At 51.4% G+C, this 25043-nt stretch overlaps 2 long non-coding RNA genes across 3 annotated transcripts; both read right to left on the bottom strand.

Annotated features, from left to right (window-relative positions):
- Positions 1-290: 290 nt before the first annotated feature.
- LOC138850464 (uncharacterized) lies at positions 291-5218 on the bottom strand. The gene is made up of 2 exons (XR_011390245.1): positions 5032-5218; positions 291-2771 (listed from the first exon to the last, which is right to left on the bottom strand). It is a non-coding gene; the product is annotated as an uncharacterized lncRNA (long non-coding RNA).
- Positions 5219-13241: 8023 nt separating this feature from the next.
- LOC108177625 (uncharacterized) lies at positions 13242-25040 on the bottom strand. 2 transcript variants are annotated; one of them, XR_011390243.1, is made up of 3 exons: positions 24775-24913; positions 16060-16151; positions 13242-15452 (listed from the first exon to the last, which is right to left on the bottom strand). It is a non-coding gene; the product is annotated as an uncharacterized lncRNA (long non-coding RNA). The 2 variants fall into 2 exon arrangements; XR_011390242.1 differs by lacking the exons at positions 13242-15452; positions 16060-16151 and adding an exon at positions 18100-21184 and having other exon boundaries at positions 24775-25040.
- Positions 25041-25043: the final 3 nt, after the last annotated feature.

The raw sequence follows: 25043 nt of genomic DNA, 5'->3' as shown, positions 1-25043 counted from the left end.
TGCTGGCTCACTCCCCAAATGGCTGCAATGGCTGGAGCTGGACTTGGTTGGAAGCCAGGAGCCAGGAGCTTCTTCTGGGTCTCCCATGAGGGTGCAGGAGCTCAAGCACTTGGGCCATCTCCTACTGCTTTCCCAGGCCACAGCAGAGAGATGGGTTGAAAGAGTAGCAACCAGGACACAAACTGGTGCCCATATAGAATCTCAGCTCCACAGGCAGAGGCTTAGCCTACTACATCACAATGCCGATCCCTCTTCTCACTTTCTTGAAAGTGTGATTTGAAGCGCAATAATTTTTAATTTTGAAAAGAGCCAATTTTTAAAAAATTTTGTTGTTTGTGTTTTAGGTATAAGAAACCATTAACTGGAGCCAGTGCTGTGGCATAGCGGGTAAAGCCATTGCTTGCAGTGCTGGCATCCCATATAGGAGTCCCAGCTGCTCCACTTCCAATCCAGCTCTCAGCTGTGGCCTGGGAAAGCAGTGGAAGATGGTCCAAATCCTTGGGTCCCTGCACCCGCGTGGGAGACCCAGAAGAAGCTCCTGACTCCTGGCTTTGGATGGACCCAGCTCCAGCCATTGAGGCCATCTGGGGAGTGAACCAGCAAACAGATCTCTCTCTCTCTCTCTCTCTCTCTCTCTCTCTCTCCCCCTCTGCAGAGATAATAAATAAACAAATAAATCTTTAAAAAATGAAATAATTAACTAATCTAAGGTCATGAGATTTACAAGTTTTAGTCTATGTTTTTTGTAATTTTAGCTCTTATTTTAGGTCAATGATCCAGTTTTTAAAGCATATATGTTCATTTTATTAGACAATGGGGATAGATCTTCCATCTACCGGTTCACTCTCCAAATGCCCACAATAGCAAGAGCTGTTTCTGGCCACAGCCAGGAGCCCAGAACGACATCCCCATCTCCCACATGGGTGGCAGGGACTAAATACTTGATCCATCATCTGCTGCCTCCCAGGCATGAACAGGAAGATGGATCCCAAGTGGAGTAGCCAGGACTCGACCCAGGCCCTCTGACCTGGGACACAGGCATCCCAAGCAGTAGCTTCACTGCCGCGTGGAACGCCTGCCCCCTGCAATCCGTTCTAAGTCACTGACGATGGAGTTGTGGGCCAACTCCGTTCTTTCGTATGTGAACATCCCAGCAGCTGACTCTCCTCCTCCCTGAGTGGTCTTGACCGCATGCCGGAACATCATAGCCATCTGCATTTGTCTCTGCACGCCTGGAAGAAACGTTTACACATTCTGCCGGATGAGTAGGAGCGCCACGTCCAGCTGTCCACGCCTACAGACAAGTAGGCCTGGCGTCCCATGGTTGTGAGTTCTATGTACCAGGTCCCGCTTGGGCCCTAAAACACTTTGATAAACAGGTCTTGAGGGTCACCAGTTTAATAAACAGAAGACAACTTGTTTCTGGTCAAACTGATGGCTCTGCTTTCAGTAGATCTCCCCAGTCAGCCAAGAAGAATGACCTGCACGAGGTGCTAGTCTCAGAATCAGAGAGAAATCCCTGGGCAGACCTGAGCCAGTGCAACCACAGCCCTGCGTTCCCCTTCCCACATAGCTCAGGCGTACATCCCAGCCTGTTTGAGCCAATCAGAGTCATTCCAACCTCCTTGACACGGCTCCGTTTAGGACTGGATATCGGGCATCCAGTTCTGTCGAACGCCGCCCCTGGGGAAGCTCTGTGCAGAGGAGAGCTGCTCCGTCTGTAATGGCTGCTGCCTTGCGTGCCGGGGGTGTGGCAGCCCCCATCCCCACACAGAGCTGAGGAGGACACAGGCGGAGCAGCAGAGGGGAACCTGGGACTTCGTGGACCTCCTGAGCCCCTGAGTTAATCAGTCATGATGCCCTCCTGTCGGGGAAGTCCTCTTTGTCTGAGATCAGTTCGTTCCTCATCAGGTCAGCAAATCGGGCCAGGGGGTTTTGCTAGCCCTGCTCAAGTCGTTCTAACCAATGCAGAGTCCCCAGCGCACAGAGAATACCCTTTAGACAGCAGAGCTTCCAGGGGAATGTAAAGCTGGGCATGGGGATCTGGGGATTTAAAATCCTCTGTAAGCAGAGTTTCCCATCTCACCCACAGAGGAAGCGTCCCTGGGACCTGCAGAGCCCGGTGTCCCGGGCCGAGGGCGGCGGGGAAGGCACCATGCGTAACCTGACCGCCACCGTCACCAACACGGCGTCTTGGGCTTGCTGGGGGAGCGTGGCCTCTCCAGTGCTTTTCTAGAAAGAGAAGAGAGTTCCGGTGTCAGTGTGTTTAATGTGTTATGATCCTCTAAGAATGTCTGGCTACAAAGGAAGTGCTGTTCCATTCTCAGCGGGGTGATGACATTTTCCACTCCCAACATTGCCAGATGGAGAGGGAGCAGGGTGAGGCCAGAGACGGAGGAGTCTCCTGCCTGTGCGCACTGCTCATGCCTAGGGCTGAGCCCTCCAGCCATCCTCACCCTCCTGCTGGGTGGAAGCCAACCTGTGTGCGCCTTCGGAAGCCAACTGCACCGTCTCTTCCCACCTGCGCATCCAGGGGCATCACTGTAGTAGCTTAGAATCAGCCGTTGTGGGAGTGTTTATCCCACAGAAGTTGGACAAGGGCTGGGGAGCTGGCTGTCAAATGTTCCCGGCACGCCACTGGCCCTCGCCTCTGAGTTGGTCTGGGAATTAGCGGTTCCTTCTACCAAAGTATCACAACATCTCTCAGACTTCATGGGTGCCGATCAGAAAGGATGAGAGAGCCTGCTGTCCCTCCCTGAGAGTGCTCCCTGCTAAAAAAAAAAAAGATAGGAAAATCCAATCACTTTCCGTACCCACTGAGTCACAGTCTCCCATCTCCAATGTCCTCCTAAGCCCGCTTCTCAGGTTTTATTTTTTTAAACATAACTCTTTGATTTTCCCTAATAGCACCCAACTGCCTATGTTCTGGGCTTGGGGCTTTGTTCTTTTCTTTTCTTTTCCTTTTTTTTTTTCTTAATTGTTGTTTTCTCGGATGATAGGGTTACAGACAGGCATCTGTTCCACTCCTCGCAAGGGCAAAGCCACGGGTAATAACAAGGTCTTGCTGGGGGAACTGCTGAGGGCGTCCATCTGAGGCCCTCTGTGGTCTCTGGGTACAAACCTCCGGGCAGTTCCCAGCGTGGCTGAGGCAGGCCCCCATGAGATAGCTCCGCAAGCCGACATCCCCCTGCCTCTGTCCTCTGCTCGGCTTCCCGATGTCCATCCCAGCCCAGCCTCACAGCACTTCCTTCCCCAGCCCCTCTTGCCCCATGTAGACCAGTCTTGCAGATACTGTGGGTTTGAGTCCAGACCACTGCAGTAAAGGGAGTTTCACAATAAAGCCAGCCATGGGGCCGGCGCTGTGGCACAGCGGATTAAAGCCCCAGCCTGCAGTGCCGGCATCCCATACGGGCACCGGTTGGGGTCCTGGCTGCTCCTCTTCCCATCCAGCTCTCTGTTATGGCCAAGGAGAGCAGTAGAAGATGGCCCAAGTCTTGGACCCCTGCACCCACGTGGGAGATCCGGAAGAGGCTCCGGACTTTGGATTGGCTCAGCATCTTGGGAGTGAACAAGTGGATGAAAGACCTCTGTCTCTGTCTCCACCTCTCTCTGTAACTCTGTCTTTCAAATAAATAAAGATAAATCTATAAAAAAAAAAAAAAAAAAAACACAAAGCCAGCCGTACAAACTTTTTGCCTCCCTGTGCTTATCAAAATTGTACTTAAAGTATAATCTATTAAGTATGTGATAGTATTATGTATTTTTTTTAAAAAAAGTGTAAACACCTTAATTAAAATACTGGATCACAGGGGCAGTGCTTAGCTCTAGCAGGTAAGATATCTACGTCCCATATCATGGTACCTGGCCCGGGTCCTGACACAGCCCCTGGGAAGCAGCAGTGGGAGTTCTTGTGGGGGGGTTCCTGCCTCCACAGGGGAGACCTGGATGGGGTTCCCAGGTCCTGGCTTCAGGTATGGCTGACATTTGGGGAGTGAACCAGCAAATGGGAGTTGTCTGTCTCTCTGCCTGTCAAATACTTCTTCTGGGTCTCCCATGTGGGTGCAGGGGCCCAAGGACTTGAGCCATCTTCTACTGCTTTCCCAGGCCATAGCAGAGAGCTGGTTGAGAAGTGGAGCAGCCGGGTTCGAACTGGTGCCCACATGGGATGCCGGTGCTTCAGGCCTTGGTGTTAACCTGCTGCGCCACAGTGCCGGCCCCAAAACTTTATAATTTTCTCCATAGGAATCCTATCTATATTTTGTTACATTTGTTCAAAGCACTGATGTTTAAAATGGGTCCAGAAACTTTAAAACTGATGAGTTCATTTATCTTGTGCTAAGTAGTTAAGACTTCTCTATCTAATCATGCTACCTGTTCTACTGCTGATATTTCCACAACTGTTTTGAAAAAAGTATATTTTTGGTGAAAATTGTTGTATGCCCTCAGGACACACAACTTCATTCTTTAAGTTCTGTTAGGTTCCTGACTTCCTATGGGCCTGATTGTTCACATAGCCGAGGTGTACCGAAGCGTCTTCCAGGTGCTGGCACCGGTTTATGAAATAAAATTTGGGCTACGTAAAATGCACTAAAAACTTATTGTAAGGTACCTTTTACACTTTTTTTTTTTTTTTTTTTTGACAAGCAGAGTGGACAGTGAGAGAGAGAGAGACAGAGAGAAAGGTCTTCCTTTTGCCGTTGGTTCACCCTCCAATGGCCGCCGCGGCCGGCACACCGCGCTGATCCGAAGCCAGGAGCCAGGGGCTTCTCCTGGTCTCCCATGGGGTGTAGGGCCCAAGGACCTGGGCCATCCTCCACTGCACTCCCGGGCCACAGCAGAGAGCTGGCCTGGAAGAGGGGCAACCGGGACAGAATCCGGCGCCCCGACCGGGACTAGAACCCGGTGTGCCGGCGCCGCAAGGTGGAGGATTAGCCTAGTGAGCCGCGGCGCCGGCCTACACTTGTCTTAATCCTCACATTAATTCCATCATCTTTAGTTGATTTTCACAAGTTTCCTTATAAATAATCTTACCTTCTGGGTAACGATAATTTGACTTCGCTTCTTCTATATTCTTCTGCTTTTTGACATAATTGAGTAAAGTTCTGCAGAATGGTGGGCTGGTGCCCTTGTTTTGATCTTGACCTTCAAGGGTAAGCGTCTAAGATTTCAAAGTGATGCGTATTCCTGAAGGCGTTCTGCAACAGCGCTCAGTACACCCACCTCCCTCACTCTTTTCTTAGCCCCTTCGCTCTCCTCTCCTTCCATTTCAAGCTATCTGCTCTGAGCCCCACATTTTAAAATTCAAGTGAAATAATGCAGCCATCTACACCAAGATGCCAGTGGCTGATGACTGATCAGATGACATATTCGCCGTTTGGGAAAATCTAGGCCCAAGAAATAGCTAGCTATTGTGACCTGACCTTAGCATGTCAGACCACAATGGTCAAGAAGACACCCAGAGGTCCCTTTTACAACTTCCTCTTAGAAATATCACTTCTTGCCTGCGCCACGGCTCACTAGGCTAATCCTCTGCCTGCGGCGCTGGCACACCAGCTTCTAGTCCCGGTCAGGGCGCCCGATTCTATCCCAGTTGCTCCTCTTCCAGGCCAGCTCTCTGCTAAGGCCTGGGAATGCAGTTGGAGGATGGCCCAAGTGCTTGGGCCCTGCACCCCATGGGAGACCACGAGAAGCACTTGGCTCCTGCCATCGGATCAGCGTGTGCACCAGCCACGTCGGCCATTGGAGGGTGAACCAACGGCAAAGGAAGACCTTTTTCTCTGTCTCTCTCTCTCACTGTCCACTCTGCCTGTCAAAAAAAAAAAAAGAAAGAAAGAAAGGAAATATCACTTCTTTGATGCTTACTGTATCCAGATCAGACTGGCTCACAGGATACAAGGAGAAATTCCAAAACAGGAAGACACGACCTCTCCCCTCACTGTGATCAAACTACTCAGGTTCACACTCAAGTTCTACCGCTTATTTCTATGGCCTTGGGTAAAGTTCTTCTCTCCTGCCTCAGTTGCCTGACCCATCAAATGGGGATCACAGTAGTCCGTACTCATGGGGGTCATTAGGACTAAATGTATCATTAACGTAACGCACTTGGAACAGTGGTGGGCACATAGCAAGGCCTCAATAAACGTTAGCTAAGCCCATGGAATGACCATCTTTGCACTGACCTTCCGTTACTTCGTGGATTTTACATTTCTTACCCCTTAAAATCTCAAAATATAGCATTTAAGTGTTTCTCTCTCCTTGTATGTTCTGCCCTGTGGCCTGGCGTAGAATGCCACTCTAGTCTGCAAAGGTGTATCCGGCCCTGTCTTTCAATAGTCACATAACTACTTTCCTTGCCCTTTTCCCTCTAGTATTTAAGGTTGGACGCTATTAGCTTCCAGGCCAGACTTCCATGATGAATGAAATACTGAGCAAGAAGCGAACCATCCAGAGAGGACCATGCTGTACCTGCCGTAGTCCATGAGGCTGGAGATGCCGGCATGCTTGGGGAAACCCCAGGCAACACCCGGCTCACAGCTCTGTTCCCAAGAAACTCTGGCATTACACTGGGTGCTCTGTAGACCTGGTGAGCTTGTTGCCATTCATGCCAGGGTCACAGGGAATAGGGGTGGAGATGGGGAATGACCAGCCTCACTCCTTGTCAATAAGACCTATCAAGCATTGAACTTGCCAGCCTGTAATCTTTGGGACAGCAGAAAGCTACCACTCTTGTTTACTATGTTTTCCCAACACCTAACGCCTACCTATAGGGCACTTAGCAATAGGCACAAGTTCATAGTAATTTCTTCCTGTTTCCAACTCCATGAAAGCCTAAGGAGGCTGTAGACACACACTGGACCGTTAACAAACATTGACGATTCTTCAGGTGCTGAGTGTGCAGCACTGTTGGTGCTGACAGCCTCGGGGAGCTGAGTCATCGGTAAGCATTTACCTGTTTCCTAAAGCCTTTCTGTTTCATTTGTGTAAATGTTCACATCCTAAATAAACCGCTGCTACAGAGGAGAAACTTAAATTCCTAAAAGGATTACAGCTCCTTCTACCAGCTGAGATGTTTGGCCAATAGAAATGAAGTGTCGGATGGTACTCGTCGGATGGTACTGTCTCCAACAGCAGCAGAATATGTGTGCAGGAAGCAAGGAACTGTGCCAGATAAGAACGTGTAAGGAGGCGCAGGACACAGGCCAGGTTTGTCCCTCCCTTTCAGAAAGTCCAGGGGTTCCAGAACTCTGGGAGCCCGCCATGGACGATCCCTGCTGCCTACAGCACCAAAGCAGGAACTTGTCAGAGGAACATCCTGCCATTTGGGTGCCACCACAGCCAGCAGAGCAGCCGAGCACCCCTGCCCCTGCTTCTCATTCCACATCTCAAACGAATGCCCCTCACTGGTGGACCTAGCACTGTCAGCAAAGGATTCTGGGAAATGTAGTTTTCTGCCTTTCAACACCTGCGAGAAGGGTGGAGTTAAGAATGGGGCAGATGTGGTGGTTTAGCGGGTAAAGCAGCCACGAGTCTGGGCTGCTCCAATTCCAATCCAGCTCCCTGCTGGTGGCCTGGGAAAAGCAGTGGAAGATGGTCCAAGTGCTTGTGTTTCTGCCACCCACGTGGGAGACCTGAAGGAAGCTCCTGGCTTCAGCCTGGCCCAGCCCTGGCCATTGTGGCCATCTGGGGAGTGAACCAGCGGATGCAAGATCTTTCTCTGTGACTCTGACTTTCAAATAAATAGATAAATCATTTTTTAAGTAAAAAATAAATAATAAAAGGGAAGGTATGATATTGTCTGGGCTGTTCTGCTTCCAATCCAGCTCCCTGCTAACATGTCTGGGAAAAGCAGCCAAAGATAGCTCAAGTACTGGGGTGCCTGCACCCACGTGCAAGACCCGGATGCAATTCTGATATGGGATGATGTCGTAGTAGGCTGCAGCTTAATACGATAGGCTTTAGGTATAGGGAGATCGCTTTGAAAATGCATGTGTGTGTAGACAAAGCTGAAAGGGCGTGCACAGCCGTGTTAGCGGCATTGGTCTCCGGGTGGTGAGACTGTGGATAAATGCTATTTCCTATTCTATCTCCCTCTGCATTCTCCAACTATCCGACCATGAATATGCATTATTTTCAACCAGAAAAGTAGATGATTGGAGAAAGAGGAGGGTGGGAGAGGCTCCTCACGTTTGCCATCTGACGATTCTTCCAACGAGGACGTCCTAACCATGCCCTGACCTTCTCCCTCACTGGGTGTCCCCCGTGCACCCCTAACATTTGACTGACATTTTCCTTCCCTAGAAATTCCTGTTTGGTTTCTTAGGCTAGCTCTTAGTTCCTGGGGTTCTCCCACCAGTTGTACTTTCAAGGATGGAATGTCTGTGTTTCCAAACAAAATGTAGGGCGTGTGAAGACAGGCGTCTCATCTGCCTTGTCCACAGATGGCCCCAAGCACAGCGATCCCTCTGTAAATATTGTTGTAGTGAATCAACAATGGCTTTAAAAGATGTAAGACTGCAGACCAGTAAGGAGGCAGCTGTGGTCACCTGGACAAGGGACGCAAGGTGTCCAAATGGAAAAAAGGGAGACGTGATGGGAAGAAGAAAACAGCTATGGAGAATTATGGGATAGAACCCACAGAACCTAGATTCATTCAACAAGAAGATATTATGGGATACTATGAGATATTATGGGATAGAACCTAGAGTCGTTCAACAAGAAGATATTATGAGATATTATGGGATAGAACCTAGAGTCATTCAACAAGAAGATACTATGGGATATTATGAGATATTATGGGATAGAACCTAGAGTCATTCAACAAGAAGATACTATGGGATATTATGAGATATTATAGGATAAAACCTAGAGTCATTCAACAAGAAGATATTATGAGATACTATGAGATATTATGGGATAGAACCTAGAGTCATTCAACAAGAAGATACTATGGGATATTATGAGATATTATGGGATAGAACCTAGAGTCATTCAACAAGAAGATATTATGGGATATTATGAGATATTATGGGAGAGAACCTAGAGTCATTCAACAAGAAGCAGAGGTTTGGGCACTGTTTTGGGGGCAGAGCTGGTAGGAATCCAGGAAGGATGGAGAGGCGACTATCCAGGAGCCTCAGAGTTTTACCTTGGTAGCTGCCTGTGTGCTGATCCCTGCGGTGGAGACAGGAAGTGATCCGAGCTTCAGGGCAGGTGGGAAATATCAGGAGAAGAGCAGATTAGGCTTAGAGATCATTCCCATAGGTGAGTCAAGGCTGGAGGAAATACGAATTTAGCTTTGAGCATGTTGAGTTTGAGGTGCTCATTGAGCCATCCACGATAGCCAATGAAGCTAGAGGGGTCTAGAATCCAGAGGAATTTCCAGATGGAGAAAGAGAATGGACATAGGATGGAGAGTTGAAGCCATCAGAGTGAATGAGAACACTAAAAAGTGAAAGGGGCAAAAAAAATCAATAAAACTCCAGGGAAGCTTATATTCCTGGAAAAAGAGTCTAAAGGGAGATTGAAAAGGAACCATTGGAAAGGTAAGACTATCAGGAAATTACCCCAAAACGGAGAGTGTCATTTTGATCAAAGCAGGAGTTCAAATAAGTGAGCCATACATTGGAGAGGTGAATCGGAGTTGGAGTCTGGAGGTCCTTGCATGCCAGACAGAGAAGCAGAGTCTCTATCCAGAACCTTCCCGGTCAGCAGGGATGAGAAATGAAGATTTACTGGCTGCAGTGTGCTAAGCCTCCTGAGAAACAATGTGAGTTAAGGGAGGGCCCAGAAGCTGAGATTTGGAATTAGGGAGTAGAGAGCGGCATTTTAAGAATATATTTCTCAGGCCGGTGCCGTGGCTCAATAGGCTAATCCTCCACCTAGGGCACCGGCACACCGGGTTCTAGTCCCGGTCAGGGCACCGGATTCTGTCCCGGTTGCCCCTCTTCCAGGCCAGCTCTCTGCTGTGGCCAGGGAGGGCAGTGGAGGATGGCCCAGGTGCTTGGGCCCTGCACCCGCATGTGAGACCAGGAGGAAGTACCTGGCTCCTGGCTTCGGATCGGCACATCGCACTGGCCGTGGTGGCCATTTGGGGGGTGAACCAACGGAAGGAAGACCTTTCTCTCTGTCTCTCACTAACTCTGCTGTCAAAAAAGAAAAGAAAAGAAAAGAAAAGAAAAGAAAGGAAAAGAAAAGAAAAGAAAGGAAAAGAAAAGAAAAGAAAAGAAAAGAAAAGAAAAGAAAAGAAAAGAAAAGAAAAGAAAAGAAAAGAAAAGAAAAGAAAAGAAAATATTTCTCATCAAAAAGTACGTCTTCTAAGGTGAGTCCCCGCTGGTTTGGCCGAGCTGGAGAGTGAACCCAGAATTTCAAGGACTGTCATTACTTTTGTGCGGTTCTTGTAACCAGACCCTTGGCAGTGACAAATGGCTAACGAAAATAAAATAAAATAAAATAAAATTTAAAAATCCCCCAAGAATCCTGCTGATCCAGCCAAGTCCACATACCAACCACAGCTCATCCAACAGCCCCTACAACAACGGGTCTCTGACACAGAGCGTTGGCGCCACGGGAACCATGGGGCTGTTAGTTTATGTTCCACAAGGAGCTGTCAGACAAGACAGAAAAACGCCTGTGCACCTTCCATCACAGTGCTCCACGGGCAAGAGAATGGCCTGAGGCGAGGGGAACGCAGACACCACGGCTCTCCTAAACCTTGGCGTGCCACTGTGGTTTGGGGAGACGTTGAAAGCTGAACATCCAAACCAATTACAGATGAAGGATCTGGCCAAGCAAAACCACAGAGGGCTGGATGTTCGCAGAGGGCCCTGGGGGCCCGGTGGGTATGTGAGCCTGAGCAGGGAGGGAGGCACGTGAGAGCAAAGTCTTGGTGCAAAGACGCTTCGTAACTGATGGCGTGCACACCAACATCTGCACGAGACCGAGCTCGGCGTAAACACTGTGCAGACACACACCGCGCAGGTGCTCAGACCGGCCTCCGACGGAGCCGCTGCCTGACGCCAGACGCCGCAGGGAGCCTGCTGAGGGCCGAAGAGGACAGGTCTGCTGCCCTGAGAAATGGCGGGCCCTGGCTCTGTGCTTGGGAGCCTGGCGGGAAGAACAGTAAAGCAAACACAGTTGTATGAACTTTGGCCAAACCTCCCTCCAGCCCCAGAATTTCACTTTGTGCTGGATTCCTCTTCCCAGTGGGAGGAGAGTGACTCAAAGGAGACGTTGTTTGCAGAGACAAACCAGGCCCCGGGGAAACAAAGGCCGGAGCCTGAGAACCTGATAGCCTGACACACAGGACACCGATGGTTGAGCCCCTGGGTTCCCAAGAAGCGCCATGTTGGGGAAGATAGGACCCTTTTTCTCTTGGCTCAACGGTAAGGCCCAGTGAGTCCCATGAAACCGAAATGCCAGGAACACCCAAGGAACCGCAGCCCCGGGCGTGCATCCTGGCTCCATTCCCGATTCCAGCTTCCTGCTGCAGAGCACTCTGGGAGAGAGATGACGGCACACGCACTTGGGTCCCTGCCACACACAGGGGCACCTGAATTGAGTTCTGGCTCCTGGTTGCAGCCTGGCCCAGCCCTGGCTCTTGCAAGCATTTGGGAATGAATGAGTGAATGGATTCTCTCTTTCTTTCACTCTTCCTTTAAAACAAACAAACAAACAAACAAACAAAGAAAAACTACCTGGAGAGAAGGTCATAGGTGAAGGGGACCAAGAAAGAATCCTAAAAGAAGTCTAAAGTTAGAGCTCTGACATGAAAGCTGGGGGGGGGGGGGACACAGTGAGAAGACGGCCTCTGCTGTCCTCCCCAGTCCAGTCCTACCGAGCACCAGGCACCCTGTGAGTGCTGCATAAGCCAATGTGACACAGTGCCTGAGTTCACAGAACTCATGGTTCTCTAGACGGCTGGCTATCACAGAGTAATATCCAGAGTAATAGAGCTGGGGGTGCACAGTAGGCGTGGACAGAGGAGCAGCCCTCGCCTGTCCTGGGTACCCTGGACAAGAGGGTACAAGTGCTTTGTAGGTAAAAACAACTTTATTGCACATACATGTGTGTAAGGACTTCCCACAATTCCTGCACAACCATTTGTGTATGGTAGATACATAATAAAGGCTTTGAGTGAGGCCAGTGTTGGGGTCCAGAGGGGTAAGCCACTTCCTGCCATGCTAGCATCGCACATAGGGTCTCAACTGTTCCACCACGGATCCAGCTACCTACTGGTGCGCTTACGAAAGCCGTGGAAGATGGTCCCAAGTACACGTACTTCTCAGTGTTAGAAAAATGGGGCTCATGATTGTTGGGCCTGCAAGATTAATTAATAATTAAGCTTAATAGATTAAGCTTGGGTCTGGATCTGAGAAGTCTGGGTCTTCTCAGAAGAAACACAGACTGCCAAGGTTTGTGAATCTGATGCAGTCACGCGTCTCTTAACAACGTGGTATGTTGTGAGACTTGCGCTATTGCTGCCTCCTTGCTGGGCTGATCATCACGGAGTGCCCGATGGTCTAGCCCACCTCACACCCGAGTTATGAATCTACACACTATGTGCCGGACTGAGTACTGTGGGCAACTGTAACCTAATGCAAGTATTTATGAATCTGAACATAGCAAAGCATAGAAAAGTACAGTGAAAATATGACATAATGTGAATTCTTCACTTCCATTATAATTTTATGGGGCCATTAGCACATAATATAGTCCATTATGGGCCAACATGCCATTATGGGGCATATGATTATGCTACTGTTAACAATAAGCAGTGTTGCTCTTATTTCATTCTTTCCCAATAGTAAGCAACATTAATCAGAACCCAACCTACAAGTCAAAAGGGGTGAAGGATAGCTAGATGCGATAAAAAGGAGGAAGAGAATTCCGTGGAAGGCTCCTGTCGTGACTGTGGGCATCCTGCACAGACGGGCGGATGGAGCAGAGAAGTGGCCACGTGTGTGCGGCTCTCGTCTCGTCTTCATTACCTCAGCTTTTCCTACTGGGTCACCATTTCCCTTCATTACTGCAAAGCCTCCTCCTCTTCCAGACGCAGACCCTGTGGTTACTTACAGCAAGAGGCTGCGGTTTTGTACAGAGTCCCGGATCAAACCAGAAAGGGAGTCATAGTCAGACGTCAAACGCCAAACACAGAATTCAAATGCATGAGGAGGTCTGATTTTTCCCTTGCTAATCACATAATCTGTAAGATCAGAACAAATATAACCTGAATCGATCCATTCTTTCTAGAGATGCTTTATTGAGTGCATGCCGTGTGCTAGGGACGTTCTATGAACTGAGGGTGTTAAACTGAACAAAAGAAACTAATCAGCATTATCATGGTTGTCATTCCTGCCCTCCTGGGGAATCAGACAGACAGACAGGGGGTCAGTATCAACAAAGCATTGCCCTGTGGTTCTACGAGAGAGAGAGAGAGAGAGAGAGAGAGAGAGAGAGAGAGAGAGAGGACGGATTGTCGAGAGTGTGTATTCATGTCTTTGAAGGGGTGCAGGCTTGATTCCTCAGCTCTGCACAGGACACTATTGGACACCAGGAAGACAGGACCCTACGGCTTGAACCCTAAGCAGAGGCAGCAGTCCAGGTGGTTTCCTATCCCGCTCCCTCCTTTCTTCTGCATATAGCACAGAAAAGCCAAGCGACCTAGTTCTCTTTGAATTACATCCAAGGAAGAGTTCCCCAAGTGGAACCCTGAAAGCAGATGTCCAGCCACTAGAATGCAATCTTGTAACTTATTTCTTGATCAGAAGGGGTTTACTGAATGCCTTCTGTGGACCTCGGGATTCATTATTTTCCCTATCAGCTCGTAGGCACAAGTCAGGATCCCACTGCACTCTGGCAATAGGAGGCAGGGCACCATGAGGAACCCAAGAAAGTGTTATGAAAAGACAGCAATCAGTGAATAGCACGAGAAGATAACAGTAGCTCTTCTGACAGCACAGAGCAAAGGGTGAAAAAAATGCATCTAGAAATATAATTCTAATTTCCTTTTCAAAAATAAATCGGGACAAAATGCAAATTCAACTGGTTAGACTGACATCTGATAAACTCAGCATAAGACCCCGTGTGAACAGGAACATTCTTCTTACCCTGACATAAGCTGGTCTGGAGGTAGGGTGGGGTGGGAGTGAAACTCAAGGATCCTTTGGTAGAGGGAGGGGGCATTGTGGTAAGGAGGGTTAAGCTGTCTGTATCCCAAATCAGTCCTATCTACTCTACTTCCAATACAACTTCCTGCTGATGCACCCTAGAGGCTGTGGGTGACGGCCCAAGTGCCTGGGTTCCTGCTGACCATGTGGGAGACTTGGATGGAGATACTGGCCCATCCCTGGCTGTTGTGGGCATTTGGGGAGTGAACCAGTCACAGAAAATCAAAATCTCTCTCAATCTCTCTCTGATCTCTCTGTCTCTGTCACTCTATCTTCCAAGTAGATGAAGTAAATAAAATATAAACATTAAATTTTACAGGAAGGGATCTGTTTTTGTTTTGAACAGGCCCTGGGAGAAAGCTGTGGAGAGGGTGACTTTGACAGACATGGAATGTAAGGGGAGCATGTCTCACCGCGCTCCTGCCCAGGCCCTGGCAGGAATCAGGGGCGTGAAGATGGGGCACACATTCCCACTGCTTTGGGGGTGCAGGGTGCTTTGAAGGACCTCCCAGAAAAGGAGACAGCTGCTCTGTGCTGGCGTCATCAGGTAGCTTCCCTACCTTCCATTCTCATGAATTCAAGGCCTTTTGATGTTTTCGTCCCCATGGCTAACATGGACACTAAACTGTTACTCCCAAAGCAATCCATTTACGCTAAATTGTTAACATTTGCCTTTTTCATTAGATGAGTTAGGAGTTTAGGAAAAACCGGGTGGAAAATGAAGAGAAATGATGTGAAAGAAAGAAAAGGCTGCTTTCCCATTGACTAACAAATTATTCTCCCAAATGAAAATATACTGAGGACATTGCAGAAGAGAACGGGTGTGACCTTGTCCTTGAAACCACACAAAACATTCTGTCTCAGTCTGGGCCACGAGCCTCTGGAGGAGAGAGCCTGCAGGGACACTGAATAGGATCCAAAACCTCCAAGTGCAGACTTCCCTCCGGCGAGAGGGGAGGGAGGCATGTACATTTCCGAGAAGCAGAAGCAAGCACCAGAGCCAGCCGACAAGCAGGAAGACCAAGGTCTTAGGCATTGTCGGTGCAGGAAAACAGTGCTGTGGCTCTCCTGGGACCCAAAAAGGCCAGGTTGCTGGCGCTCCCTGTCCGTGCAGGAGGCAGGCAGGTCTCTCGTGGACATTCCAGAGGATGGCACAGTGACCTCGCTGCTGGGCTGTCACCAGTTGATGGATGTGCTCTCTGAACCTCACCATCACCGTCGCCGTCACCGCCACCGCCACCACACGAGGCTTGCTGGGCGCTGGCTCTGTGCAGGTGGGCAGCATGCCTGGTGGGAGGAACAGAGAGGCCCAGCCTCATAGCTGCCCTCTGGACCTGGTTCTCACCACGGGGACAAGACACATGCTCTATGACTGGGCTTCAAAGGGGCTTGGGGGAGCCCCTCACATCCCCCGTTGTCTTCTTGTGGATGCCTTCGTTGCCCTCCTTCTCTGGAAGATGAGGGTCCAGGTCACCCCCGTTACCGTGGTGAGTGTGGTCTTTGCCACAGAAGGGGTACAGGAGCACTGTCTTGTAAAATAAAATACTAGGCCAGTTGGTCGTATCCTTGGAGGCAGCATTAGAGGGGGGTACGCGAACAATGAAGAGAGAGTTGTGTGTCAGTTGTCACTTCCCACTCAATGTCTGGTTAGCGCATGGTCAAGGAGAGGCATCTGAATCATTTCGATGCAACACATACTTATGAGTACCAACTACCCAGCAGAATCTGCTAGATCTTGTATACTACGTTGAAAGCCATACATTTCCTTCGGAAATACAACTAAGTTGAGCAGAGCCTTACAAAACCACAGCAATGGGCTGGACGGGAATCTGTCGGTCTCTCCTTCTCTGACCGTGGCTTCCTTCTTTGAGAAATCTACTAAGTGAGTGCTTACCACCTGTGTATCCCCTCAGAGCGGAGAATGGCCGGGTCTTGCACACACACAATATGAGTCAGTCTTGGAGGAGTCAGTTACGAAGAGAGGAACTGGCAGTGCAGAAGAGAAAGAGGAGATAAATCAGAAGCTATAATAAGTGGAGGGGGCCGGCGCCGTGGCTCACTTGGCTAATCCTTCACCTGCGACGCCGGCATTCCATATGGGTGCCAGTTCTAGTCCCAGTTGTTCTTCTTCCAGTCCAGCTCTCTGCTGTGGCCTGGGAAGGCAGTGGAGGATGGCCCACGTGCTTGGGCCCTGCACCGGCATGGGAGACCAGGAAGAAGCACCTGGCTCCTGGCTTCAGATTGGTGCAGCGCTGGCCATAGCAGATGAGATGTGAGTGTCCCTGCTGCACCACGAGGCCTGCCTAATGTCTGCGCTTTTTTTTTTTTTTTAATAATTCTGCCTAGAGCTAGAAATTGTTTAGGGTAGTCTTATTTAACAGAGAGGAGCAGTCCAGAGGTAATTTGTATCCCCTCTATCCAGCTCCCAGGTTGGAGCTGGGGGGTGAACCAATGGAAGGAAGACCTTTCTCTCTGTCTCTCTCATTGTCTATAACTCTACCTACTAAATATATATATTAAAAAAAAAAGAAGTGGAGATGCTCGCATTTAAGCCTAGACTGAGTTAAAGTAGGTGAGTGCAGTGGGTCGAAATTCGTGTCCACCTACAGCCTCAGAATGCAGATGTCGTTAAGGTAGAGCTTGAGATGAAATCACGCCGATGGCTCCGAACTCTAAATGAAAGTGTTCCGGCGGAGGCCGAAGGTAACACAGTCACACCCAGGGAAGAAGGCCAGGGAGAGATCGGAGCAGAGCCCGGGTGATGTGGCCGTGAGCCGGGAAACAGCAGGAGTCACCAGGAGCCGGAAGAGGCAAGGCTGAGGCGTGATTCTGCCCTACAGTCCTAGAGGGCGCACAGCCCTGCTGCCTTCTCCACGTGGGACTGCAGACGTCCCGATCCATGCGAGTTGTTTTACGCCACAGAGAGTGTGATTTGTTATGGCAGCCGCAGAAACCCGACACAGGGAGGAAAAGTGAACCAGGTCTTTAGGACTTGGGAACTGGCCTAAGAGGAAGGAGACGGCTAGGAATGGAAGGAGGAGTTGGTAGTCTGTGCTTCTGTACACAGACACGAAGCTCCTGGCTGAGACCATAAACCTGGGAGCTGGATAGAGGGGATACAAATGAATTCTGGACTTCTCTTTGGTAAACAAGACTACCCTAAATGATTTATAGCTCTAGGCAGAATTATTAAAAAAAAAAAAAAAAAGCTCAGACACTAGGCAGGCCTCGTGGTGCAGCAGGGACACGCACGCCTCATCTCAGACTGCTGGTTTGAGACCAGGCTGCTCTGCTTCCAATCCAGCTTCCTGCAAACGTGCCTGGAAAGCAGCGGATGACGGCATAGGTACTGGATCCCTGCACCCATGTGGGAGACCCAGGTGGAGTTCCTGGCTCCTGGCCTCAGCCTGGCCCAGCCCAGGCTGCTGTGGGCATTTGGGGAGTGAACAAGCAGAGGGAAGCTCTTTCTCTCTCGCTCTCTTTCTCCCTCCTTTTCCCCTCCCTCCCTCCCTCTCGCTCTATAACTCTGCCTTTCAGATAAATAAATAAAGCTTGTCTTAAAATGCAGCTGTAAACCAGGGAGTCCCCTGGCAAACCTCTTGGGCGGGATGTCAGCTGGTGTGTCCTTGTCTCTGGTGCTGCCCACTGGCCATGTCCAGTCGTCCCACAGACACGCCTAGACAGATGTCCTCAACTCTAAGTCCCCAACTTGAGAAGACATTGAAAATGTGGATGGAAAATGAGAATTGGAAAAGAAAAACTCTGCCTGCATTTTACCTGCAACAAATCACAACAAATGTGCAAGCATCCCCTTGAAAATGCTGAGGAGAAATCAACATTTTTTTTGAAGTCAGGATGGTAACTGGAAATTGAACCCCACGTCCGCTCGTACTAATTCAAAATGTGAAAAACGGCGACTGCATTCTCCATATTTAGACATTTGTCTTTATTATTACTGTGAAGATGAAAAGGCGTCTCAAACGTTTATCCCACTCGGAACCCTATTTTCCCACGGGATCTCAGTTCTACAAATGCAAACCTGTGTTTCTCCTGACCAAATCCCCAGCAGTGGTTTGGGCCTGATGACAAAGCATTTGTAGGCCCCTAACCTGGGGCTGATTTCCTGAAGTCTTACCTCATGGTGTAGTGTTGACCTGCGGCAAATTCTGCAGCTCAGCCCCTTGGGTGATGGGAAATGGAGCGTACCTGCTCTTCAGGTCAGCTTTTGATGACCCAGACGGACCTCAGAGGGGAACTTGGCCAAGAGAAAGGCTTCAGGAGAGAGACCCTCTGAAGGGGAGACTTCAGAGAGGAAGCCCCTGTGCGGCCAGAGGTGTTGATGGGGAGGTGGGCGTGGCCTGAGGTTTGGACTTTATCTTGCAGATGATGGGAAGCTACTGAAGTGAGTGGGTGTAGCATGCGAGAGGGTTCACTCTGGCAGAAGGAAAGAGTGGGTGGGTGCTTTTGTGGAGGGGGAAAGTGAGAGACACACATGACATTCAAGACTGGGAAGTAGAGAGGAGAGGAAGAGGAACGGAGAAAGAGGAAGAGACGACTCACATCAGCAATGCCGGGATGAACTGCCGGACGGCATATCTGTATCTTAGCCTCGGTTCCTGCCGCCGCCCACAGAAGTAACTCCAAGACAGAGGTTTCTGTGCAAGTGCTTCACTTAGGAAGCGACCCGAGAAAGGGGGAGGGATCAGGGCATTGGAACAAGAAAATGAAAAAGCAGCACCAGGATGCCACTAAGACTGTTAGCCTTGGGGCTTGTGCTATGGCGTAGCGGGTAAGGCCGCCGCCTGCCGTGACAGCATCCCATATGGGCGCCAGTTTGAGTCTCGGCTGCTCCATTTCCAATCCGGCTCTCTGCTATGGTCTGGGAAAGCAGTAGAAGATGGCCCAAGTCCTTGGGCCCCTGCACCTGTGTGGGAGATCCGGAAGAAGTTCCTGGATTCTTCCTTCGGATTGGCACAGCTCCAGCCATTGTGGCCAACTGGGGAGTGAACCAGTGGATGGAAGACCTCTCTCTCTCTTTCTCTGCCTCACCTTCTCTCTGTGTGTAACTCTTTCAAATAAATAAATAAATCTTTAAAATAAAATACTATTATCCTCTACTGCACACGACTGCTACTCAGTACCCGAAGCCTTCTGTGGAGCCACATGGAACGTGTTCTCCACCGCTTCCAGTCCTGTTGGCTCAGGAAGTCCATGGGCGCCAGCGCCCCTGCCCTCAGCAGCCCCGTGTGTGCCAATGCTGAACAGGCTTCTGGCTCCTCAGGTGTGTGATGCCGGAGAAGCCCCAGGGTACGAGAGGACTGCCTGATGTCGACCCAAGGCGCCCGAGCAGCCTGCTCAGAACTGGTGAGCCAGGAGCGAGACGTGGGGCTACGCGTGGGCAAGAGCCCAGTGACGAGTGTCAGATGGGCAGGTGCCACACGTGGTGGTCAGGACGCCACTCAGGACACCTGCACCCCAGGGCCTTGTTCAAGTCCAGCACTACTTCCAGTCCCAGCTTCCTGCTCATGTGCACACGGGGAGCTGTAGGTGGTGGCTCAAGTACTTGGGCCCCTGCCTCCCACGTGGGAGACCTGGAAGAGTTCTGGGCTGCCAGCGACGGCCTGGCACTATCACAGGTGTTTGGAGAGTGAACCAGCAGATGGAAGATTTCCTCTTTAGAATAAAATAAATAAAAATACGATGAAAGCACTAAAATTACATGCTTCCATTCGATGCTTTTAAAAAAAACAAGGTTCCTGGTTCCTATGAATCCAGATACAAAGATGGTAGAGCAGAGGAGGCAAACGGAATGAGGTTTTTTATGGGAAAGCAAGGCCCCTACAAGGCCTCAGCCCTCGCTGATCTGACCTCATCTGCCCTCTGCTTCTTATTCGCTCGGCTCCAGCTACAGCCCCGGTGCTCTGACACACACACACACACACACACACACACACACACAATGCACACCCCACCTCTCAGCCTTTGTACCTTTCACTCTGCTTTGCTCTGCATTGCTTTGAGAAGTGGCTCTTCCTCATCCCCCCGGAGTCTCAGCTCCGAGAGGACAGGGGCTCCGTGTGTGCAGTGCTGCGTGCCCAGGATCCGCAGCTGTACCTGGCGCAGAGCAGGGTCTCTGTGTAAATGTTTTCTGAAGCAACGGATGCTCACCGGCACTGTTGTTGGCATGCGTGGCCTTAAGCTGCTCTGGCCCCTGGATGAAAATGCCCACTGCAGATGTAGGCGTGGACTGTGAAAACGGGTGTGCAAACGGCCGATACCAGAGTGCCAGGACACCTCACATCCCACAGGACCTACGGTTCAGAAGAGCCCCATGCGTGGTTTAATGCTCTGCCATCACTATGTTGCGACGATGATGAGTTTTTTCTCTGCACTTGTCTCTTGGGAGTGAAGTCGATGGGACGGTGGTGCCCAGGCACGGACAGCGGGGATGTACGTGCAACGGCTGCTCGCTGCTGCCTTCAAAGGATGCCTCGATGGCCTGGGATTCGCAGGATCCACCACGTGAGGGAGGCTGGTGAGAGCCAAATCAAGCCTAAGGCAACCGTGTCGTGCCCGTGACTGAGTGAGCTGGGGCCCTGCAGCCCTGAGAAGCCACCAGCACCGGGTCCCGGCGCGGAAGTAGGCGCTGGCTTGCTGAGGGGAACGGAGCTTCCTCACTCCGTCCTCCCTTACTCTCCAGCAAGTCACAGGTAGAGGTGTAGGCAGAACGGGCACGAACAGGAAATAAAAGCCGCTGAGTTAGCGCTGTGCGGTCTTCCCGGAATGGGCTGCCTGGGCACGCGTGAGCTGCGAGGTATCAGCAGTGTCACCTCACTGATTCTGCAGGACTTAATTCTCTATCACAGTGTTTTCCACAGTTGTGTGAGCTGGCATCACACAGGATCAAAACGAGTGGTAAAATTCATGCTAATGATTTAAAATTGAATTTAGTGGTTTTGTGTTTCTTTACTTAGACTGACATTAAACGCGAATGAAAAACTCCATGACAAGCCAAGAGCCTGAGGAAGAAAGGAAAAAGCTTCCTATTTCACTGCCTTTAATAGCACTTTGTTCTTGCTGTTTTGAAAAAAAAATGTATTTACTCGAGAGGGAGAGACAGACACAGCGAGAGATCTCCCATCCACTCTCGCTCCCCCCAAACGGCCACAGCAGCTGGAGCCGGGCCAGGCTGAAGCCAGGAGCCTGGCGCCCCAGCGGGGTCCCCCACATGCATGGCAGGGGCTCAACCTTGGGGCATCTTCTGTTGCCTTCCCAGCTGCAGTGGCAGGGAGCTGGATGGAAGGGAAGCAGCCAGGACTCAGACTGGCACTCTGAAGTGGGAAGCTGGCGTCAAAGTCACGGCTGCACTTAGAACTGTGCCCCAGCGCCAGCCCCTCTCCTGCCTTTTGAACAAGGAGCCCCGCGTTCATTTTGCACTGGGTCCCACAGCCAGCGCTGCCTGAGACTTGTATAAAGAATAGGAGCTCCGGGCCGGCGCCGCGGCTCACTAGGCTAATCCTCCGCCTAGCGGCGCCGGCACACCGGGTTCTAGTCCCGGTCGGGGCGCCGGATTCTGTCCCGGTTGCCCCTCTTCCAGGCCAGCCCTCTGCTGTGGTCAGGGAGTGCAGTGGAGGATGGCCCAGGTGCTTGGGCCCTGCACCCCATGGGAGACCAGGAAAAGCACCTGGCTCCTGGCTCCTGCCACCGGATCAGCGCGGTGCGCCGGCCGCAGCGCGCTGGCCGCGGCGGCCATTGGAGGGTGAACCAACGGCAAAGGAAGACCTTTCTCTCTGTCTCTCTCTCTCTCACTGTCCACTCTGCCTGTCCAAAAAATAAAAATAAAAAAATAAATAAATAAATAAATAAAAAAAGAATAGGAGCTCCAAAGTCAAACATAGGTACCACCGACCACAGGCGACGTATCATCCCACGCGTGTGTGTGTGTGTGTGTGTGGACAGTGTGCATTAAGCCCGGGGTGGGAACACGGTGAGGAGACAGCTGGGTGTGGAGCACAGACATAGCAATACTGCCATCTTGTGTCCAATGTGGGGCACAGCACGTAACTCCAGGAGGGGGCAGCCTGTCCCAGGGAGCATCACCCTGAACCTCTCGGGGTCAGCGAGGGAGGGTGGGCAAGTCCAGGGTCATTCAGCCTGGACAACCTAGACTCCTGGGACAAGCACTTGCCAAGCACATATTCATTCTGTGTGGCTAGAGGCTGCAGACGAACTCGTCCTGTCATTTCCCCTGTAGAAACTAAGAAAAGAGCCGGCGCCGCGGCTCACTAGGCTAATCCTCCGCCTGCAGCACCGGCACACCGGGTTCTAGTCCCGGTTGGGGCGCTGGATTCTGTCCTGGTTGCCCCTCTTCCAGGACAGCCCTCTGCTGTGGCCAGGGAGTGCAGTGGAGGATGGCCCAAGTGCTTGGGCCCTGCACCCCGTGGGAGACCAGGAAGAAGCACCTGGATCCTGGCAATGAGCCGGCTGTAGCGGCCACTTGGGGGGGTGAACCAACGGCAAAAGGAAGCCCTTTCTCTGTCTCTCTTTCTCTCACTGTCTAACTCTGCCTCTCAAAAAATAAAGAAAAAAAAAAGAAAAAAAAGAAACTAAGAAAAGAGAATAATTTTATTAAGCCTCCCTGAAAATACAGAAGTTAAGGCAATAAGTGAGCCTGGATCTGGTGCAGGTTACACATCAAAGGGAAAGCCACTGCTCTGAGGGTAGGTGCTGAGGAGCCAGAGACAGGGAGACAAAAGGGCGAAGGAATGACTTGGGACTAAACCCAAACGCAGCAAGCGTCACTGAAGTCTTAATTTCTTATTGCTTTAGTCAGGACTCTGCTCTTAGGTTTTTTTCATTTTTAAAAAAATTCATTTGTGATACCATAACCTAGAAACTAACAGTGCTATTTAAAAAAGTATTTTTTTGAAAGGTAGAGTTACAGAGAGAGAGAGAGGGAAAGACAGAGACAGAGGTCTTCCATCCCCTGGTTCACACCCCAAATGGCCACAACAGCCAGGGCCGGGCCAGGCTGAAGCCAGGAGCCAGGAGCTTCCTCCAGGTCCCCATGTGGGTGCAGGGGCCCAAGGACTTGGGCCATCTTCCACTGCTTTCCCAGGCCATAGCAGAGAGCCAGATAATAAGTGGACCACCTAGGACTTGAACTGGCTTAACTGGAAAGGCAGAGTTGGGACCAGAACTGTGGTGTAGCGGGTAAAACTTCTGCCTGCAGTGCCAGCATCCCATATGGGCGCCGGTTCTAGTCCCGTCTGCTCCACTTCCGCTCCAGCTCTCTGCTGTGGCCTGGGAAAGCAGAAGAAGATGGCCCAAGTGCTTGGTTCCCTGCACCCACGTAAGAGGCCCGAAAGCAGCTCTGCTCTGGCCATGGTGGCCATTTGGGGAGTGAACCAGCAGATGGAAGGCCTCTCTCTGCCTCTCTGTAACTCCGACTTTTAAATCAATCAATCTTTTTTTTTTTTTTTTTTTTTTTTTTTTTTTTGACAGGCAGAGTGGACAGTGAGAGAGAGAGAGACAGAGAGAAAGGTCTTCCTTTGCCGTTGGTTCACCCTCCAATGGCCGCCGCGGCCGGCGCACCGCGCTGATCCGATGGCAGGAGCCAGGAGCCAGGTGCTTTTCCTGGTCTCCCGTGGGGTGCAGGGCCCAAGCACCTGGGCCATCCTCCACTGCACTCCCTGGCCACAGCAGAGAGCTGGACTGGAAGAGGGGCAACCGGGACAGAATCCGGCGCCCCGACCAGGACTAGAACCCGGTGTGCCGGCGCCGCTAGGCGGAGGATTAGCCTAGTGAGCCGCGGCGCCGGCCCTAAATCAATCAATCTTAAAAGATAAAAAAAAAAAAGGCAGAGTTACAGAAAGAGGAGGGAAGTGAGGGGGCATCTTCCTTCTGCTGGTTCATTTAGCAAATGGCTGCAGTAGTCAGGACTGGGCCAGGCCAAGGCCAGAAACCTGGGAAGTTTCCCGGGTCTCCCACGCGGGCGCAGGGGCCCAAGGACCTGGGCCACCTTCCACAGCTTTCCCAGGCCACAGCAGGGAGCTGGATGGGAGAGGAGCAGCCTGGGGTATCCGATACGGCATTGCAGGTGGTGGCTGAACTCACTGCCCCACAGTGCCGGCCCCAGGAGCTGGTTTTACCGGCAGGAAGCGGAAGGTCACAGCGCGTGGAGCCGGCACCCCCGCGTGGGGCGGGAACGCCAGGCATGTCACGGCTCTGAGCGAGGCACAGGGGCCTGCCTTGGCAGGGTCTCCCGACGTCTCTTTCTGCCAGACCCCACCCCCACCCCCACCCCGGTGCACCTCCTGTGTTCCCGTGAACTTGAACCTTGACGGACGCGTCCCGGAGGGCTCCTGCGCAACAGGCCCAAGGGCGTCTCCACGCTGCGTCCCAGGCTGACCCGCATCCTCCCCGACGGCGCCCGCCGGCGCGGGGGTGGCACACGGGAGGGGCCCTCCCAGGCGAGCTGCCATGACCGGGACTCGAACCCGTGATGTCTCCTCCCCAGAAAACCCGACTGCGCCCTCTTCCCACACGTGCGCACGTAGAACCCCAAACATGCCAGCAGCTGTCTTCCTCGCGCCACCAGCATCCTCACCCCAGGGGCAGACTCGCAAGACCCAGGAAGACAGCGAGGAAGGAGGAGGCCATGATGCCAAGGTGTCTCGCAGTTCTCAGCGGGACCAGGAGGCGGAAGCGGCCGACAGGGGCGCAGGGTCAGAGACACTGAAGAAAGGGACGTGAGCAGGGTCGTGGGTGGCTCCACAGAGTGCACAAAACGGACGGAAGCGGAACAAAAAGCCCAACAGCGGGACCCCGACCGCCGCGCCGCGCCGCGCCGCGCCCCTAGGTTCCTAGGGCACCGAA

This window comes from Oryctolagus cuniculus, chromosome 7 (genome assembly GCF_964237555.1).
Source record: "Oryctolagus cuniculus chromosome 7, mOryCun1.1, whole genome shotgun sequence".
Taxonomy (NCBI): Eukaryota; Metazoa; Chordata; class Mammalia; order Lagomorpha; family Leporidae; genus Oryctolagus; species Oryctolagus cuniculus.
The sequence above is the reverse complement of the archived record's forward strand: the minus strand, read 5'-3'. Positions and strand labels throughout refer to the sequence as shown.